Below are 20,024 nucleotides of genomic sequence, written 5' to 3'. Positions count from 1 at the left end.
GTGGGTGGATGGGTGGGTGGATGGATGGATGGATGGATGGGTGGATGGGTGAATAGGTGGATGGATAAATAATGATGCTCCTCTTTGCTTTATTTACATTTTCTTCCAGGAACTAGAATGTCGGCCTGCTGATACCTGATCTCAGTCCTCTACCCTCCAAAATGGCTCCATACATTCCATCCTTGCAAGGCACCCTGCTGGTCAACATTTGTTTACAGTCCCCCAGAAGGCTAATATACCCCATGACATCTTCAGTAAGGAATGTAACCATCCTGCTGCACAGCCAGGGAAGTTCTGAGGAGAGAGATGCTTCTGCAAGACTTGTCCCTGGGGCTGTTTTGGTTAGAAGCTTACATGGGGTCATTAGGGCCTTGCTGATTAAGAGTAGATAGACTTGGATTCAAATTCTAGCTGCCCCCTTTCTAAAGCACATGGACAAATGACTCAACCTCATGGGGCCTCAGTTTCTTCACATGTACAGAGGTAGCATGGCACTCCCTTGGGAGATACTGGGCTATTCCGAGGTGCATCTGCAGTCCTTGGAATGTGGAACTTGCTAAGGTTCCACCTGGTTCCTCCTGCCCTCAGCAAGCTGCTGCTGTTGCTAGGGGTGTCTGTGGGAAGCTATAAAGCTCAATGGCCTGAATAGGTTGAACTGTGGCTATGTCTTCCTAGTGCTAGGCTTTCCTGCTAAAGCAAAGGCTCAGCTGGTCAACTCAGTGGGAAAGTGCTTGCCTCACAAGCAAGAGAACCTGAGTTCAATCCCCGACACCCACATTAAAAAGCCATGTAGTGTGTGCTGGGGGAGGCAGAAACAGGAGGATCCCTGGAGTTCTCTAGCTAATAAGGTAAAGCTTGATGTGGTAATGCATGCCTTTTTTTTTTTAATAGACGTGACCTCCCTGTAGCTGCAGCTGGAACTCACTATGTAGACCAGGCTGGCCTCTGTGTGCACTCCACATAGGAGATGGAGAAAGACACTTGATATCACCCTCTGGCCTCTGCATGCTCACACACATGTGCATACACACAAACATGTATACATGCACACATGCACACACTACACACAAATAATTATAAAGCAAAAAGCATGCTTCTCTCCCAATGTGCCTTCCAAAACAGCTGGTCATTCCAAGACTCTGCTCCATTGTTGCCTGGAAAGCCAAAAGGAACAGAAAACCTTAAAACTCAGCCCTACCCTGGGCCTGCGTGGAACTTTCTAGAAGCACTGACTTTCAAACCAGCAGTACGGACTCTGTGGCTGTTCCTTCATCCTGAGAGTGCCTGTGTTCAGAACATTGCCTCGGTGTCCCTCCTACTTAGCTGTGAGGAGGGAACATCCTTCCCACTCAATTAAAAGGACATTTTTCCAATGAGCCTAGGTCATATTTCAAACTGGCTTGCCAAACTCCTCGGTACCAGGAGCCAGTAAAAGGGGGGCATTTAACACTGTATTTATTTTGACTGGCAAAACAGGTTATGGCTGTAAAGGAAAGAGCTCTTGGGAAGGAGCCGCCTGGCCGACTCGGGGCTCACTCTTTCTACCCACACACACGCTGTTTAAAGCATTCCAGAACCACTGCCAGCTTTGCTGGCACGGCTGTTATTTCTTTACATGCATGTTGCATTCCATCTGTTTAATGTGCGCTCTGTGCCATTCTCAGACTTCGGCAAGGCCTGGCAAGGTGGTACGGTGTGTGCTTAGGCTTGTTCTATGCCACACAGGGCACCAGGCTGAGTGAGTTTAAAGGGATGGAGTTCTGCCTTCCCTGGGTTCACAGGGGCCTGGAGTCACGAAGACAGGAGGGCAGCTCCCTGTGTCTCTCCAGATGTGGTTGAAGACCTTTTTTTGTTTTTTTCTTTTTTTGTGGTACAGGGAATCAAAGCCAGGGCCTCACACGCCAAACAAGTGCTTTGTGCTGAGCTCCACCCTCAGCCCTCCAGCTTCAGCTAAATCACACGTGTGCCACCCGTATACTTTATTATACCCAGAGAGTTTGGGGGGCACAGCTCTGCAACTTGATACATAGCCAGGAAAATAGACGGGAAGAGCGAAGGCAACATCAGGAAGACATTGCTCAGAAACACTCCAAGGCCTTGAATGCTGTGCCTGGTTCCTGGTGCCCAGAGAAAGGCCTAACCCCAACTTCAAGCTGTTCTGCACCACAAGGGCTTGGTTGGTGTAGCTGAAGCAACATGCTCTGATTCAGATCCAACTTAATACATTTGGAAGACAGGAAAACCAGGTTTTTAGGCACTGCCAAAACATCTGGTGATTTCAGTGTAAAAAACAACAACAGTAAGTTCAGTGGGGAGTGGGGTGCAGAGGGGAAGGCGAAAGAACCCTCTAGAAGTAGTTGTCGGGTATTGGGTGACCAGAAAACATTTTATGGATTGACTCAAACCTTCCATTTTCCTGCTACCCTAGAGGAGTGGATCCCATGAGGAAGGTGAAGTTAAGGATTCAGAGGAGAAAGGAGGATTTGGGCTTTGTAAACAAAACATGAGTGTTGAACACATCTCCTGAGTCCAGCCAAGGTTGCAAACAAAGGTCCCTGCTCTAAAGTGGAGTTACCTGGAACCAAAGGGGTGACACGGCACTGGGAGAAAAAAAACCCCGAGATCCTGGCTCCTAATGAGAAACAGCCGCGTGTGGAATAAAGTAAGTGTGAGTTGTGTAATCCCAGCTGGCCAGTTGTAAGAACAGGGAGGGGGAACATGCAGAGGGAACAGGCCCTGGAGCCTGTCCTGACCCTCTGGGTTGGAATTTCTGACTCTTCTCTGCCTTGACTCAGAATAGGAAACCGTACCCTGACCACGCGCTTCTTTTTATAGATTTAAACTTTCTTGCCAGCTTCCTCCAGAGCGCAAGATCATCCTGCGTTTCTAAACAATACGCCAGTCATCAGATATGGGTGAGGAGGGGAGGTGGGGGCACTGTTCTGGATGCTCCACACATAACCCAGTCCCAGAGCCCAAGACAAACATGGAGCCCCGCGTTTGGCTTCCGTACCAGACCCGGTAAATACATGTTCCTACAGGTTGGAAAACTGTCTGGCTCATCTTTGCATTTTCTCTCTTTCTCCCACTTCTAACTTGGATCTCAGCATTCTGCCTCGATATTGGCCAAGTTCACGTTTGCCAGTTGTCGAGTGGATAATGGATGGTTTGTGAGATTAGTAATCTGATGGGGAGACAGAGACAGCTGTGTGATAAAATGACTTCTGAGCCCCAATCTCCATGCAGCCTTGCAGGCCAGTCACGTGCCGAAGGACAATGGGAACAAGGACTTAATCCCTGGTCCTAGACTGTGTGAGTTGCTCTGATAACCACTCGAAGGAGCCCCTGTACCCTGCAATCAGTTTGGGTCATTTCTCGCTTGTAAGGTATACTGGAGTTTGTGAGCCCAAAGGGGACAAAAACAGAGTGTGAAGTGTCTGTTAGTCCCTCATTAAAAATGGATTTTGTTTTCAGTGCTTTGAGGCTGGGAACAGCGAAGTTGGAGGAGGTCTGCTGCCAAAATCTAACAGCTTTACGGGAGATCCAGTTTTAGGTTTACAGTTCCACATTCTGGCTCCTTGTAATTGCGTCTCAACGTTGCCAGGACGTGTCATAAACTACAGAATTTGTACAAAAATATACTGACATAATGACTCTGTGTAGCCTGAAGTCAAGTGGGTAGGGTGGGGGTGCAGTCTGTCCCCATCAGCATGGCTCCCTAGGGTCACCTGGGACAATTACCATTCCTGAAATTGTGACCCCAGTCAAACCAGTTTTCCAGAGCTGCTTGGAACTTGGTGTTAAAGGGCTCAGGAAGCCACCTTGCCTTGTCCGCAGGCCACAGGTGGTAAGTGGCTCTACCTGGTCACAAGGCTCAACCTCTTCTAGAACATTCCAACTGGGTTCTAGAAGAAAGTCCTCCAGGTCCTGCTGGTCATTCTCAGCTCCAATTATTCTTCACACAGACAAAACCTCTTCTTTTGGCTTTGCCAAAAGCTGGACAGGTTCCCTTCTCCCTTTGAACCTCTGTGTGGTGTGTGTGTGTGTGTGTGTGTGTGTGTGTGTGTATTTCCTCAGGAGCCATCCACCTTTTATTGAGACAAGGTCTCTCTCTGGCCTGGAACTCACTAAGATGGCTAGGCTGGGACTGGTGTACTTACATACATGCAGGCAATACACTCATACATATAAAATAATAAATAAATAAATAAATAAGTTTAAAAAGGCTAGGCTGGGGGCTGGAGAGATGGCTCAGAGATTAAGAACACTGTTCTTTCAGAAGACCCGGGTTTGAATCCCAGCACCCACATGGCAGCTAACAACTGTCTGTAACTCCAGTTCCAGGGGATCTGACAGCCTCTTCTGTCCTCCTGGGCATTGCATGATACAGGTGCACTTACCTACATGCAGGCAATACACGCATACACATGAAATAAAAAATAATAATTAAAATATTAAAAAAAAAAAAGGCTAAGCTGGCTGGCTAGAGAGTCCCAGTGATCCTCCTGTTTATACTGCCCAGGCACTGTGATTACAAGTGCTCACCTCTATTCCCAGCTTTTTATGTGGGTTCTGGGGATTGCTCTCAGGCCCCAATGCTTGCCCAGCAATCAGTTTATCTAGTAGGCTATCACCCCAGCCTGCCTCTGAGCCTTCGTTTATACTGTTCCCTCAGCCAGGAACCATCTTCTTGTGGCTATTTTGTGCTATCCATGGAGAACTCAGTTTTTAGGCTGATTTGTCATGGAAGCCTTCCCTGGCCCCTGGGACTGACTTTCCTGACAGCATTTATCAAAATTGTCACTTAAAACTTCTGTTTCACGTCAAATGAGACCAGCACGTTCTCATACCATATAATGTGTGCATGGATCCCATGGGGCTCATGTTTAAATACAAGTTCAGATTTAGTAGGTCTGGGGCCAGGCCTGGGATACTCTATTTGTTTTTTTATTATTATTATTTTACTACTTTATTTTATGTGTATGAGTGTATTGCCTGCATGTATGTAAATGCACCCATGTCATATAATGCCTGAGGAAGTCAGAAGAGGGCGTAGGATTCCCTGGAACTGGAGTTACAGACAATTTGTTAGCTGCCATGAGGGTGCTGGGAATCCAACCTGGGTCCTCTGCAAGTGGTCAGTGCTCTTACCCACCGAGCCAACTCTCCAGCCCAGGGTGCTATATTTCTAAACAGCTTTCCAGTGCTGCTGATGGTGCTGTCTGTGGATCCTACACTCTGAGTAGCAGTGGCTGTGACCTAATCTCAGTCAGAGCTTGGTAGAAGGACAAAGCCTGGCAGAAAAGAGTTGAGCTACTGTTCCCTCAGTTCTCCTGGGGTGGGTGTGTAGGGGGAGTGCAGCTAGGAGGAACCTTTCCCAGGGAGTGGGTCATCACATGCTCTAGAGGCCTCAGGGCAGGGCTGCTGGACCTTGCAGCTGCCGACCTTTGTGCTGAATAGTTCATGGTGGTGACTGGCCTGTGCATGTGATGTTCATTATGGTCTCTGGCCCCTCTATCTTCATGCCAGTGTGTAATTAGACAGAAGGAGCCCCATCCTTTAGCTGTGACAGACAAAAATATCTCCAGGCATTGTCCAAATCCCCTGGGGTGCAATATTGCCCCTGGTTGAGATATAGTGCCCCAGGACATTAGGCCATCACTCTTTGATGGTACAGAATGGAGAAGGATTTGGGAGATCTATGATAGTGTGTTGCCAGAGTCAGAAATACAGCTTGGTGGACAGAATATTTGCCTAGCATGGACAAAGCTCTGGGCTCGATACCCAGCACTACAAGAATGAGTGTGGTATAATCCCAGCACTTGGGAGATGGAGGGAGGAGAATCAGGAGTTCAAGGCTAGCCTTAGCTATGCAGTACGTTCATGGCCTGCCTTGACTGCTTGAAACTTTGTCTCAAAAAAAAAAAAAAAAAAGGTGCATTCCTGTTGACCTCAGTCCCCTGTGCATTTAGCAGGTCCTCAGAACGCTTGTTGATGGATAAATGCGCAAATGAATCGATGAAGAAAAGCCATGTTTGGCTGGTGGGAAAGGAGAATCCCCCTCACAAGTCCAGCCTTCTCTGTTCCACTCCCCGACAAAGAACCAGAAAACCTTAGTGCGCAAGTTGTCATCAAAGGCATAATTTTTCTAAATGTAGAGTTTTCTAGAGAAAATATTCTTTCGGGGGGGGGATGAAGAGAGATTCTCGCTTGAGATTTTTTTTTTTAATGTCTCCAGTGACTAAAATTGTCTTACAGCATCTAAGGACTGCATTTGCTTAAAGGAAAAAAACAGGGGTGGGGGGGAAGGACCCACCATTTAGTCTCTAGCATAAAAAGTATTTGGAAATCAGAACTCCCAATCTCATCTTACTGGGAAAATTACAAAATGGTAGAATTAATTTTGTGCATTAAAAAAATATCCTGCCTCAGGTGAAGGCCTCACAGATAAAGTGGTATCAGGACCTTAACTGAAACAAACAAACAAACAAAAAGCCATTAAGGAAGAAAACTGGGAATTCAAGGAGAAAAACCCAGTACTTGTAAGGTTTTGCTTTGTTTGTATTGTTGGGGTGGGGGGAGTAATGGTTAGTGTGCCCCCAACACTCACGGTGGAATTAATTATCACTGTGATAGCAATGGGAGGTGGCACTTTTTTGTGTCTTATTCCATTGTGGGGGTGGGGTAGGGTATCACACAGCTGAAGATGACCTTGAATTCCTGATTCTCCTGTCTACATTTCTGGAGTGCCAGAATTCCAGGTGGGATTTTAAGAAACATTTCGGTAAGCCTGGTATGGTGCCTCACACCTTTAATCTCTGTACCCAGGAGGTAGAGGCCTGTGAATCTCTGTGAAATTAAGGCTAATCTGGTCCTACAGGAAAACCTAAGTCCTAAGAGTGGTTTAGTTTTGACTTTGGTGGCCAGGAGACCTGTGTGTCTCACGGGCTTGTTCCCTTATTCTTGATGCCCCCTTGCCATGCTGTGATGAAGGCCTAGTCCTTGGGAGATGCTGCCTCCTTGGTATTAGACTTCCCAGCCTCGAGAACTGTTAAGAAGGACATCTCTGTTTTTTAAAAACTACCCAGCCTCAGGTATTCTGTTTTAGCAGTCAAAACTGGTCTAAGTCAGAAGTACCTTATCTAGTTTCAAGAGGAAAATTACAAATAAATGAAAATAATCAGGAGCTGGGGAGATGGCTCAGTCAGTGAAGTGTTTGCTACATGTGTATGAAGATCAGGGTTTGGATTCCTAGCACTCATGTAAAAAGCCCAATGCTGCAAGTGGCATCTGTAATTCCAGCACTGGGGAGGCTCTCTGGAGCCCCCTGGACAGCAAGCCTAGCCAAATGGGTGAGTGCCAGGTTCCATGGAAGACCCCTTTAAAAAATGATGGTGGAAACCAGGCATGGTGGCACACACCTTTAATCTCAGTCCTGGGTAGACAGTCAAGTGGATCTCTGTGAGTTCCCAGGCCAGCCTGATTTACAAAGCAACTTCCAGGTCAGCCATGGCTACAATGAGACCATGTCTCAAACAAAACAAAACAATAAAGAAAACACCGGATGTTTATCTGTCTTCCACCAGCACATGCACATGTCCTACATGTGCATACAGTAAGTAAGTGAGTAGATAGCCTGGTGTGATGGCATACCTCCTAAATCTTCCAACTTGGGAGACAGAGGTAAAAGAATCAGAAGTTCAAGGTCATTCCCATTTACAAAGTGAGTTGAAGGCCAGGCTGGGCTACGTGAGACCTGACCTCAAAAACAAAAACAGCAAAATCTCCACCCAAATGAATTAAAATCTACACTTTGCTTTAAAACTATGAACTTGAATTCTAGTTTTAAAAATGATGAGTTCACTCATTTCCACACATTCGGCAACTTGGAGACAAATCTCCAGGTAGAAAGTAAAGCTGACTTCTCCCTGTTCTCTTCCAAACGGGCAGATGGAATCTCAAATTGTCAGGGAAATTGAATAGGATTTAGAACATGGAAGCAGTTTCTGGAAAAGGATACAGGAACGGTGAACTTTCAGTGTTTTTTAACAGTGTGTGTGTGTGTGTGTGTGTGTGTGTGTGTGTGTGTGTGTGTATGTGTGTGTGTGTGTGTGTGTGCATGTGCGTGCGTGCATGCATGCGTGCCTGTCTGTCTGTCTTCGTGTGTGTAGGACAGAGGACAGCTTGTAGAAGCTGGTTCTCTCCTTCTACCATGTGGGTCATGAAGATTGAACTCAGGTCATCAGACTTAGTAGCAGTCACCCTTACCTTCTGAGCCATCTCACTGGCCCTCAATGCACTTTTAAGGGTCGGGAGTACAGTTCAGTGGTAGGACACTTGCCTAGCATGCACAAAGTCCTGCGTTCAAGCCCTAGCACCAAACATAAAAAGGAAAAAAAATGCTTTTTAAAGTACATTCTTCCTTACTACCAGAAATAGAAAGTCATTTTTATTTTACATGTCTGCTTTACAATCAATTAATGAGTTTATACAGGATTTCTTTGTTTGGCTTTTGAGACAGGGTCTCATAAAGACCACATTGTCCTTGAACTTTCTGTGTAGTCAAGGATGACCTTGAACTCCTGATCCTACTGCTTCTGCCCTCCAGGTGCTGAGATAACACACATCCATGAAGGGTTTTTAAAAATAAAGATTGTGAAGTTACATCTGGGTTCTGTATGGAGAAGGAAGAGTACTATGATTGACTAGTAATGTCTGCCTTGTGCAGAGGTGTGGACACAGATGGCTAAGCAGTGGATTTGCCATTCCTGGGTTTTGGGTAGACATCTCATCTAGCAAAGGGAGAAGACTCTGTGCTTCTGGACATAGCGTTTCTCCATTCCGTACAGACAAAGCAAGTTAGCATTTCAGCTCAAGAAGGCTCCTGAGGCACTGGGAAGATGACTCAGTAGGTAAGAGTTCTTCCCTGACAGCATGAGGTCTTATTTGAAGCTATAGCGCCTATGTTAAAAAAAAAAAAAAAAAGCTACACATGACTGTGTGTACCTGTAATCCTAGCAGAGAGAACAGAGATGGTTAGATCCAGAGAGCTTGCTGGCCACCAGCTGAAACAGGGCCTTCAGGTTCAGTGAGACCCTGTCTCAAGGCAATAAGGCAGAGAGTCATAGAAAAAGACACCCAACGTCCTGCTCTGACTGCTACAAGCACACATGGGTACATACCCCTGCACACACACACACACACACACACACACTCACGAAGGCTCCTGAGACAGGTGTAGAACAGAAATACACCATGAGAAAACTACTTCCCCTCTCTGAACACAGTGGACCAGGATGTTGTGCGTGTAACTTCCTCTCTGGGTCAGTTGTAACTAGAATATGCTTTGCCTTCTCTATCTGGCAACCCTGCAAGTTACCCAAACCCCACACTCCCCCATCATAGGAATAGAAAGGTCTTTTCCTAAGACTTCAACTGTTCCTCGTTGTTTAATCTGCTTGCAGTCTACAATATTTTAAATAAATGGAAAATTTTAAAATAGAAAAGACAAGCTTAGGGCCTTCAAGGCACCGATTGAATTAGCAGGGAGAACAAAGAGAGCAACAGTGTGAGAAGGCAGAATCTTAAAGGGAAAAAACTCGGAGATTCTTAACTTCTGATGTCAGTCTTTACTGTAGAAATATTGGGCAGATTGATTAAATGGATGATTTACATTGGAAGAGAGTCTAGATAGATGCAGAATTATTTGAATTCAAATATTTCAGTAGGAACAGGAATGACAGGAGAGCAGTATTAGGGCTCCAGATGAAATGGTAACAATACTTTCATTGAAAAAACAATGTCCTTGTCTTCGTGGGCTGTGAGGGTTGCCTATGTTGTAAGTGCAACGACCTCTAACCCTGAGTCCAGATCCAGTCTACTACAGGACAATGTGTGGGTGAGAGTTTATTTAAAATCATGTGGCTGCAAGGGAAGGTTTTCCTCATACAGTTGAAAAGTCACTCATTTCATTTATTTGCTTATTATTTATTTGTTTATCTATAGGCAGGATCTCATGTATCCCAAGCTGGCCTGGAACTTGCTATGTAGCCAAAGATGATCTTGAAATTTTCCTTTTTCGTCTGGTAGTTAATCTCCTCATTTATTGAGTGCACCTGTGTGTGGAGTCCCACGCCACAGCACTCATGTGGTGGTCAGAGGACAACTTGGGAAAGACTGTTCTTGCCTTCCTCTAAAGGAGTCCCAGGTATTGAATTCAGTCATCACACTTGGCAGCAAGTATCTTTAACCACTGAACCTTTCTTTAAAATTAAAAAAATTTTTTATTAGTGTTGTATACATGTTTATCGTGTATGTGGGCACACATGTCTTTCCTTCCACCTTTATGTGGATTCCAGAGATCAAACAGGTGGCTAGGCTTATGGGGTGAGCACTTTTACCCACTGAACCATGTCACTGGCCTGTCCTTGAACTCCTGATCCTCCTGCCTCCACCTCCCCAGTGCTGGAATGGTAGACATGCACCACCATGCCTGGTTTATGTGGTACTGGGAATGGAGCCCAGGGCTTTGCGTATGCTAAGCAAGCACTTGAACATCTGAGTTGCATTCCCAGCCCATAAAGTCATTAATTTTAAAACTAGATTAGTAGGTTTAGGTACTGATAAATGGTAGGATCACATGTCAATCTGGGACTTGCTTTAGAACCTCTCCCTCCTGCTTAAAATAGCGCTGGGAGACCCAACACTGATAAATATTGTAAAACAGGAAGTGGCAACTTAGGAAGGCAGGAAGCAGGTGGCTGAGATTTCCTCTGCCACCGTTAAAAACAAAGTGGAGATGGTAGGCCCCATCCCCAAAGATTTAACTTCAACCTACAGATACTTATTAAGAATCTACTACATGCCAGACTTCATGCTGGGGCTCTGTTCAAGTTTGATTCTGTTTTTAAAAAAAAATATTTTATTTATTATTTTTATTTTATGTGTATGAGTACATTGCCTGCATGTATGTAAGTGCACCTATACTATGCAATGCCCAAGGAGGTCAGAAGAGGGCGTAGTATCCCCTGTAACTGGAGTTACAGACAGTTGTTAGCCCCACCCCCCACCCCACACAGAAGGGGGCATTGACTCTCCTGGAACTGGAGTTACAGGTAGTTGTTATCTGTCATGTGGGCTTTGGGAACCAAACCCAGGGACTCTGCAAGAGCAGCCAGTGCTCTTAACTATTGAGTCATCTCTCCAGCCCCTACTTTGATTTTCTGTTCCTGTGATAAACACTGAACAAAAGCAACTTGGTAAAGGAAAGGATTTATTTCATCTCTACAGTTTACAGTCCATCATCAAGGGAAGCCAGGGCAGGAACACTAGGTAGGAACCTGGAGGCAGGAACCTGAAGCAAAGACTATGGAGGAATGCTGCTTACTGGCTTGCTCCAAGACCTACCTTAAACAGGCCATGCCCACCAGCCCAGGGTGGCACCACCCATGGTGGGCTGATGCCCTCCTGCATCAATTAGCAATTTAGAAAATGCCCCACTGATAAGCCCACAGGCCAATCTAATGAAGAGAATTCCTCAAATGAAGTTCCCTCTTCCCAGTAGTGTCAAGTTGACAACTGAAGGTGACTATGATGGGATCTTACCCATGACATCTCCTTAAATCTGGTGACATAGTTGCATCCCCAAGTGTGGATTTCATAGTGACCTTAGAGCATGACTTTTCATGTCAACATGATTGGCATTTCAGATGGGATGATGCTTTGTTGTTGGGTCCTGCAATATGCTTTATAGCTGCTCAGTGGTATGTTAGTCAGCTGTTTGTTGCTGTGACAAAATATCCAAAAGGAGCTACTTCAAGTAGGAACAATTTACCTTGACTCACAGTTTTACAAGTTCTAAGTGGTTTCACTGCTTTGGGCCCAAGGTAAGGCAGAGCAAGATGGTGCATGAGTGTATGTCAGAAGAGGCAGCTCACATCACACTGACAGGAAGCTGAGAGACTAAAAGGTACACCCCCAGTACCTGCTTTTCCAGTCAGGTCCTGTCTGCCTTGGCTATTACCACTACGCGTTAGCTCATTCAACTGTGGATCTATCAATGGCTACATCCTTTGATTAGGTCAGGCTCTCATGATCCAACCAGCTGGGGATGAAGCTTTTAACACAGGAGCCTTTGGGGTGACATTTCACTTAAAAACTATAGCAAACAACATTTTGGTTTCTATTCACTGGGTACCAATAGCAAACCTTACCATAGTTATCAGAACCATAAGTATTGTCTAGACATTGCCCAATGGGTCCTTGAACTTGAGGAGCCTATACATATACCATGGATTCCACACTCTATGGGCAGTCACTTGACAGTCTACCTTTTCCCTTCAATTTAACAGCACTGGCTGCCTTGGGGAGTTCCACTGGTCACAGCCACCATTCCAGCACTGGGTGTCATCCAGTCAGTTAGTGATATCCAACAGTGTTGAACATTTCTCCTTGGGAGCCTCCCAGTGACCGGGACCTATGCAATATGACTGTCTGTCCCATTTCACAAAGGAAACTCTGAGCCTCAGGAAGATGAAGTAACTTTCCCTGCTTTACACAGCTAGAAAATGTATAGCCCATTGACTGCCAAACTGAATTGCTTTTCAATAGAAAATATGAACAACCTGCACTCAGTAACTATTAGCTATTATTTACTAGTGGGAAACAAATCTGTCTAATTTAATTCACAATTATTCTTCTTGAGCCAAAAAAGATCAAACGTGTTGGGCAATCCATCAGAGCTAACAAGGATGTAAAGGTTTGGGGGTACGTAGATACCCTAAATTGTGTTTCTCTCTCAAGCAGAAGCTGCTGAAATGTGCCTCAACCAACTGTGGGAAAAAAACATAATTTTATTGGGAGCTGCAAAGAGACTAGAGCATTTTATTGGGAGCTACAAAGAGACTGGAACTCTAAAATGACAACAGGGACACTTGCCACATCATGATGTCACTGCATCTTCGAGTATTTGATGCTTCTGGAAGGCAAGCCTTCACCCTCATTGTCAGACCTTGGTAGCATGCTAAATTTGTTGAGTGAGTTAATATATAAACAAGCTCTTTTTCATCTGACACTTATTGTTCTAGCTTTGTTTCTGTTACCATCATAAAATACCTTGACCAAAAGTGGCTTATGGGACTAATGGGTTGGTTACAGCCCATTGAGGGGAAGTCCAGGCAGGAACTCAAGCAGCTAGATACAACAAATCTACACTCTTGTATAGTTCATGGCCCCCTGCCTAGGGAATGGTGCCACCCATGGTGGGCCAGGTCATCTTACATCAATTAACAATCAAGACAGTCTCCCACAGACATGCCCACAGGCCAACCTGATCTTGGCAATTCCTCGCTCAGGCTGTCCTCTCAGGTGATTCTAGGTTGTGGCAAGTTGACATTTAAAGCTAAGCATCACACTTACCCACACTGAATTTCTATTCCTTCAGTAGCTGTGGGTGGTGAGTATTTTGAGATCCTCTTTTTCCTGAGAGACTGACCTGAAGGAGATGTAGTAGTCAACCTAAGGTCACCTCCTGGTGAACCATGGAGCCAGGCCACAGACTCAGCTCCTGCTTTGAACCCCACATCTCATGCTTGACAGGTAAAGGTGGGGTAGTAATCTCAGGTGCTACTGTTGACCCATCTTTGAACTGACTAAACATTAAGTGTATTTAAACACAGAGAAATTGTATCCTATTGCCTTTAATATACATGGATTTAGTCATGGCTTCTGCTAGTTTATTTGTTGTTTGCTTTTTGAGACAGGGTCTCAGTGTGTGTGTGTGTGTGTGTGTGTGTGTGTGTGTGTGTGTGTGTAGTCCAGGCTGGCCTCAAATCTGATCCTCCTGCTTCAGTCTTCTGAGTGCTGGGATGACAGATGTGCACCACTATGTCTGGCTAAACATTGATTTATGATGTCAAACTACAACTGAAGAGTACAGGGGAAACATCAAAACCAGCCGCTATGCATGAGATGTAGCAACTCATAAAATAAGAAAGACAATGATGACTTTCTTTAATGCTAGACACTGTTCCATAATGTTCATACATGCTAACTCATTTACCCTCACAGCATACTTAGTAGGCAGATGCTATCATGACCATTCTCACTTCACAGATGTGATACTGAGGCACACAGAGATTGAAGACGTGTCCATGAAGGAACTGAACCTAGATTCGGGTAACCTGGGCCCACCATACTGAGCCATGTTCCTATCTCGACAACCAGATAGTCACCAAGAGACTTGGATTACGTTTTCTTTTATTCTCCTTACTCCTTAGACCTAGCTCTACCCTGCAGGTACTGAGAGTTCAGTAAAGACTTGCTTCAACTTGGATAAGTCTCTTAGATTTCTGTTATTGTTGTTTTGAGTAGAGTCTCATGTAGCCCAGGCTAGCCAGGAACTTGTTATGTTGCTGAGGATGACCTTAAACTTCTGATCCTCCTGCCTCTACTTCCTAAGTGCTGGGATTACAGGCATGTGCCACCTGGCCAGTTTATGCAGTGCTGGGGATCAAACCCAGGGCTTGATGCATCTAGGCAAGCACTCTACCAACTATATCCCCAGCCATTCTTTTAGATTGTTGACTATCTTTACAAACATTTTGACAAAAGGGGTATTGGAGGGTTGGTAAACACAGCAGAAGAAATGCAAACAGGTTGATAACATGAGTATAAATAGTCTCCCATGATCTGCACAGCTTATTATGTATGAGGAATAACAACGCCTGGTCTCTGTCTCCAAAATAACACCTCTTTGCAAAGTTTTGTTTTTGCTACTGTTTTTGTTAGCACAAAAGGCTTACAAATAAAAAGTTAAACATTTTAGTGAGAATTCTACTAATTAGGCCAGGGGTTGGATGTAGGGTTATATTTGTTCTAACTGAAAAATGCTGAGAGAGGCACCTCAGGGAGTTACAAGCCTGCTTACTTAAGGCAGCTGTTTTCCAGCAGGTTGACAGTCACCCTGCCTGGGTTCCTCTAAGGAGCTGAGGACAAGAGGCTCTTTGGTGACCTCTTATTTCCTTCAGGGAGGGGCTCTGCTTCAGAAACACAGAATGAATCATCAGCTCCTGAGATGCTGGGAACACTCTGACTCTTCAACAGGAAATGGAAGGAATGGCTGCTTCAGGTTCATCTCCTTTGTCAGTTGCAAGCAGCAGAAAACTAACTTCTGATTGGCTTAAACTGGAAGGCTATCATTAGGGCTGGCTGGATCCAGGTGCTTAAAAGGTTTCAGAGTAGTTCTACAGAGTTGCTTCAGTGGTTAAGAACTCTTGCTGCTCTTGTAGAGGACCTGAGTTCAGTTCTCAGCACCCACATCAGGGGGCTCACAACCACCTGGAACTCCATTTCTAGAGGATCAGATACCCTCTTCTGGTTTCTGTGGGCACTGTGCGTGCACACACACACACACACACACACACACACACCTTAAGAATAAAATAAAAAAAAATTTAAAAGGCGTCAAGCCTAGCGTAGTGTTACATGCCTTTGACCCCGGCACTCAGGAAGCAGAAGCAGGTGGATTTCTGTGAGTTTAAGTCTAGCCTGGTCTACATAGCAAGTCCCAGGCCAACTGGGGCTACAGAGAGACCCTGTCTCAAAAAACCAAAAACAAAAGCAAATAAAAAGGTGTCAACAGGAATCTGACTTCACTTTTCTTTATTAACTTTTCTTTCTTTGTGTTTGACTCCTTCTAAAAGGTGTTTTTAGCCATTTGGGTTTTCCATTCTATCAACTAGCATCCTAGCACTCCTACTACTTCTCAGCAGTTCCCACAAAGATCCCAGGGCTAAGATTCTTTGACTTTGGTAGGCTTAGGATGGGTCACATGCCCATCTTTGAGCTAATCTGGATGACCAAAATAATTCTGTTCTTTTATTAGTTTCTGCTGGGTTACATCTGCCCTTGAGGCATGAACAGGCTTGCTTGTACTGCACGGTTCTAGGTGGAAGGGGGACAATTTTCCAGACAAATATCTAGATTCTGACACCAGTTGATGATGGGGGGAAAGGGATACATGCAGTTCAGGCAGAACTAGTGAATGTTCCTGAAACTGTCCCTCTAAACAATTTCGAGAGAGCAAGGTGCGCCTAATAGGGGACTGGTGTGCTTGGTGATTATATATATCTCCCTAGCTACCTGAGGTTTCAGACGTGGCCTGTGTTGACAACAGTTAGGAAATAATTTTCTGCAAACAGTACTTACCCGCATGTCTTGAAGTTTTGGGGTTTCTTATTTTTCTTTCTTTTATTAAAAAAATTTTTTTTCACTTCTTGGAATATGTCCTTAAGAAAAAGAGGAACCGAAATGCCACAGGATGATTTGAAACAGACAGTTGTTGAGGCTGAGTGCAGAAGAGACTGCAAATTAGCACTGCAGTACAGTCCTGGGTTTCTGTGACATTTCTTATGCTGAGTAATATTCTCAGAGGCCTGGTTAAGCCTTTTCTTTTTTGAAGATAATGAGTTTGTTCCCAGTAACAAAAGCAATACCTGCCTGACTCAGTCAGCTGTGTGGAAGAAATCCCACAATGACTGCATCGTCTGCCCTTTTAGTTAGGAACAAGGATTTATGGAGTAGTGGCCTTGGCGTGCAGGACTCAATCCTACCCTCATTTCACAGGGAAGCTGAGGCTTCTAATGTTGGAACTGATTCTTGGGGCATCTGGGAACCTGGTTCATGCATTTTTGCTTAGAACCTTCAACTTCTAAACTCCAGTGTTCTTTTGGTCCACCCTGTCGTGAAAGGTTTTACAAAACCAGGGCTGATAGATGGCTCAGTGTATAAAGCGCTTGCCACACAAGCTTGAGGACTGGAGTTCAAATACCCAAAACCCAAGTAAAAGCCTGGTAGGCGTGGTGGCTTCCTATAATCCTGGTGCTCAGGAAGCAGACACAGGGGATCCCCCAGGGACAAGTTGGCTAGCTAGACTAGCCTAATCTCTGAACTCCAGGTTCAAGTGAGAGACTATGCCTTAATATATAACATGGAGAGCAAGTGAGGAAGACAGACGCCTGTGTCAACTTTAAGCCTTCACATGCACTTGAACACACACATGTGAACTCATATACATGTGAACCTCCTCCCCACACACACAGATTCTGGGCTGGCAAAATGGTAAACTGGTTAAAAGCACTTGCCGAGCAAACCTGAGTTTCTGAATTCCATCTCTGGAGCCCATGGGGGAAGGAGAGAACCAACTTGCAAACATTGTCCTCTGACCTCCATATGTGGACTGTGGCACACATATGTCCACACTCACACACATACATCACTCTTACAATAATGAATAGACAAATGAGTTAGTAAAATAATTTTAAGTGCTTTCCAAAATCAACTTTGTAGAAATAGATCGTGTGCCTTGTAGGAGCTCATCTTCTCCCTGTTTTTAATAGGTAAATATCTATCACATATTTGTTTGTTTCTGCAGCATTTATCGTTCTTGTGATAGGACACTTCTGTGCATTTTTAATTTTTTTGGCAGCAGAGTCACACAGATATGCCGTTATATGCTTAGCCAATCCCCAGTTGTTAGACATGTCAGTTGCTTCTGTTTTCTCAGTATTGTATTTGTGATGAGATCAGCCACTTTGGAGGGCTCTTTTCCCATGTATCTCTGCTTATAGCCTTAGGAAAAATTCTTAGAATCACTGGAGAAAAGGGGTTATTGCTTTTTTTTTTACGTTTATTTATTCATTCATTTATTTATTTACTATATGTGTAAATATATATATTTAAATATATAAATATACGCCATGGTGTATGTGTGGAGGTCAGAGGACAACTTGCTGGAGTTGGTTTTCTCCTTCCACCATGTAGGTCCTAGGGGTCAAACCCGGGTCATCAGGCTTGGTGGGAGACGCTTTTACCCGCTGAACCATCTGACCAGCCTAAATGGCATGCTTTAATATTTGATACCTATTGACAAATAGCTCTTTTGAAAGGCAGGCTCGATGGGAAGTCCCACTAGTCATGAGCTGTGTCTCTTCCCCATACGATTGGGTGAAGAGGGGGGAGCTGACGGGGACTTTTTCAAACTAGAAATCATGAGTAGTATTCAGTTGGCTTCACGAAAATACAGTGATTAAAAAAAAAGTTCAATCAATCCAGATGTGGTGGCACACACCTGTAGTACCTGTAGAGCTGGAGAAAGTAGGAGTAGGAGGGTTGTGAGTTCAAGGTCAACCTGGGCTACATAGGGAGGCCCAGTCTCAAAAAGCCACAAACAAACCACCAACATTCCTCAGCAATGATTTGCATCTCCACCATCCTCAGCACCTGCCTTAGGAGCGTCCATAACTGTTTGACTCTCCCTATGAGACTGGGTGGGGACCTGGGTATAGTGCTGTGGTGGCAGATCTCCGTCATCTTGGGAACAGGGCAGTCCACTGTTGGAAGGAATGTGCTGGTTTCCCAGGCCACCACCTCTTACCTGCAACTGACTCTAAGTAGTTCTGTTGGCCTGGAGCCAAGTTCCTTTTGTGAGGGAACCACATTGCTGTGGTCCCGCTTTGGGGAGCCGTTGCCTGTTGTTTTGTGTGTCAGGTTGGGTCTCTGCCTGGACCAGGCCTATGGCCTGTTATGTAGTCAGACTCCAAACAAGAGAATCCGAGTAGATCCAGACATTTGAACTCAAAGAACTGAAACAATGGAAAACAAGCAGAGAGGAGCCAAGCCCATTCATGGAAGGGGGAAATCCCAGGGAAGAGCCTGTGGCTGTTGTGCCCCCAGCACAACATGCCATGGCTGTCCACAAAATTCATGCTCAAGAAATGCTCAATCAAGTTATGCAAAAAGTCCTCATGTTCTAAGCAAGTTTATGAGTGCACTGGGCTGCATTCACTTGGCTGCATGCAGCATGCCTGCCAGTGTAGAGTAAGAGGCTATGGCTCTGTCAGGCTTGGGCTTGATGCATAATAGTTGCTCAATGCATAATTGCTGTTGGGTGAGTGACTAGAATAGTGACTATTCTGCCCAGCATACCTCCTCTTTCCAGGAGCAGCACCCCCATTCCTTCCTGCACCCACTTAGAATGTAATTCAAACTGGGAAAACTACTTTTTCTTGTTATTTTATTTTTAATTAAAAATTTATAGAATATCTTTTCTTTATCTTTTGGCCATTTCATACATGTATACGATGTATCTTGATCATTTAAAATTTTTTGACAATTTCAAACATGCATAAAATATGATTATATTCATCCTTACTACCCTCTCTTAGCCCCCTTCCACTCCTTCTGGATCTCTTCTTCCCAAACAGTTCCCTCCTACCATTGTGTCTCTTTCTGTGTGACCCACTAAGTTTAATTAGCTTTGCTCCATGAGAAGGAGTGTGGGCTTATTTGCTGGAATAATGTACCGGTGGTTACACCACTGAAGAAAATGACTCTCCTTCCCCGCAACAATCATTAAAAGCTGACAGCTCCTCAGAAAGGAGTAGGGCCTCCGGAGCCCTTCCCCCATCAGTGATAGACTGTGGATAGGCTCTATCTTGTGCAAGCAAACATACCTGCTGTGTTCATGACAGTAACTGCCTCGTATTGTCCAGAAGACAGTGTTTCACAGCTCTCCTCCCCATCCCCTCATTCTCATTCGCTCCACCCTGTCTTTTTTGATGTTCCCTGGGCCTTGGAGTAGGTGATGAATATATTCTGTTTAGGGCTAGGCACTTGAAAGTCACTTATTTTTGATAACTGGGACAATTCTAACTGTAATTATAAAGTACTATTCTGGCAGGAAGCAGGCAGGTTCTAAAGAGATGCCAGAGGTTGGTTTGATGAGATGACTCGACAGCTAACAACACTTGCTGTGTAAGCCTGGTGACCCGAGTTCAATCCCTAGAACCCATGTAAAGATGGAAGGAGAGAACTGACTCCACAAAGTTGTCCTCTGACCTCCATACACACACACACACACACACACACACACACACACACACACACCATGGCACAAGTACCAGTACCACCACCCCACATCATGTATATATGCACAGACAAAATAAGAGAGAAAGAAAAAGAGAAGG

The 20,024-nt window shown here is 44.8% G+C and overlaps 1 long non-coding RNA gene across 5 annotated transcripts in view; it reads left to right on the top strand.

Moving 5' to 3' along the window:
• The window catches only part of LOC115072777, a 35,838-nt gene extending 22,885 nt beyond the window's left edge, over window positions 1–12,953 (top strand). For 3 of the 5 annotated variants that reach the window (XR_003851789.1, XR_003851791.1, XR_003851792.1), the window contains 3 exons: window positions 110–2,299; window positions 2,429–2,662; window positions 2,836–3,333. This is a non-coding gene — a long non-coding RNA (uncharacterized LOC115072777). Of the gene's footprint in view, window positions 1–109; window positions 2,300–2,428; window positions 2,663–2,835; window positions 3,334–12,804 lie in introns of those variants that run through there. The other 2 variants (XR_003851793.1, XR_003851790.1) reach the window with 2 other exon arrangements.
• Window positions 12,954–20,024: the final 7,071 nt, after the last annotated feature.

This window comes from Nannospalax galili, unplaced genomic scaffold (assembly GCF_000622305.1).
Source record: "Nannospalax galili isolate Female #2095 unplaced genomic scaffold, S.galili_v1.0 scaffold120, whole genome shotgun sequence".
NCBI classification, from domain to species: domain Eukaryota; kingdom Metazoa; phylum Chordata; class Mammalia; order Rodentia; family Spalacidae; genus Nannospalax; species Nannospalax galili.
The sequence above is the reverse complement of the archived record's forward strand: the minus strand, read 5'-3'. Positions and strand labels throughout refer to the sequence as shown.